This window comes from Sorghum bicolor, chromosome 5 (assembly GCF_000003195.3).
Source record: "Sorghum bicolor cultivar BTx623 chromosome 5, Sorghum_bicolor_NCBIv3, whole genome shotgun sequence".
Classification (NCBI taxonomy): domain Eukaryota; kingdom Viridiplantae; phylum Streptophyta; class Magnoliopsida; order Poales; family Poaceae; genus Sorghum; species Sorghum bicolor.
In genome coordinates this window covers 41,741,706-41,742,973 of record NC_012874.2, presented here as the reverse complement: position 1 = coordinate 41,742,973, position 1,268 = coordinate 41,741,706, and positions in this window count along the sequence as shown.

Genomic DNA, 1,268 nt, shown 5'->3' with positions numbered 1-1,268 from the left:
ATGAGGCCTCCTCTCTGCGCTCCACCAACACCGAGTGCAGCCAGCAGCTCGAGGAAGAAGCTGCCCTTCTCAAGTCCGCTGCCGCTGCCCAGGAGCATGTCCACGTCGCTGCTGTTGCTCTTGACAAAGAGCGCGCAGAGGCGGATACCCTGGAGCAGCAGGCTGTGGCCCTTCGGGATTGCCTCCGGACCGAGCTTCTGGATGACGCTGAGAACGACGACGTCCACTCCGCTTCCTCTGAAGCCGCGGCCATCGCCCACCTCCACAGTCAAGCTGCTGCCGTCCAGAACATCAAGAACTTAATCCCCATAGTTCTTGATCTTCAATCTTCCAACAACTCCAAGTGGCTCGGCTACGTCCTCCTCATCCTCGGCCGCTTTGCCTTGAAGGATCACGTCCTCACCAACGACTCCCGCCCTTATGATCCAGCGTGGTCGCGCATGGACTGCGTCGTCCTCTCTTGGCTCTTCAACACCATATCTGCCGATCTCCTGGACGTCATCCACGAGCACGACGGCCTCACCGCTCGGGTAGCATGGCTCGGGATTGAACAACAGTTCCTCAACAATCGCGAGTCCCGCGCCAAGCTCCTCGATGCCGAGTTTCGCACTCTCAGCCAAGGTGCCCTCTCCATCGATGATTACTGCCGCAAGATGAAGAGCATGGCGGATGCCCTTGCCGACCTCGGTGAGCCCATCCAGGACCGAACTCTGGTGCTGAACGTTCTGCGGGGTCTCATCCTTCGCCGGTGTTCGTGCCGACCTCCGTTTGGCCGAGCTCATCCTTCGCTGATGTTCGTGCTGACCTCCGTTTGGCCGAGCTCAACATAGGGCCACCCTCTCCTTCGGCTCTCGTCACTGCACCCTCCTTCACGCCGCCTTCAACACCTGCGCTGGTGCCTCCACGCCACCATCAGGCCACTGCTGGCCAACAGGCTGCTGCTGGACATCATGCTGCTGCTGGAACGCAATCCAGTAGCACCCGTGGCCCTCGCCGCCCCGGAGGGCGCGGCTCAGTTGGCCCCCAAGCAGTACACGGGGCCAGAACGCACCCGCCCACCCTTCGGGGGGCCATCGTTGCCCCACCCCCGGGACGGGGCTCCTATCACCATGGGGGTCGGAACCTCCTCCCGGCGCTTTCCCCGGGGGCCCTCCCACCCCGCGCAGCCCAGCCTGCACCTTTGCAGCAGGCTCTCGTGGTCGGCGTGCCACCAGCATACTTCACTCCACCGCCGGCTTCCGGGTCCTACAACCCGCAGCCCCCTCAAG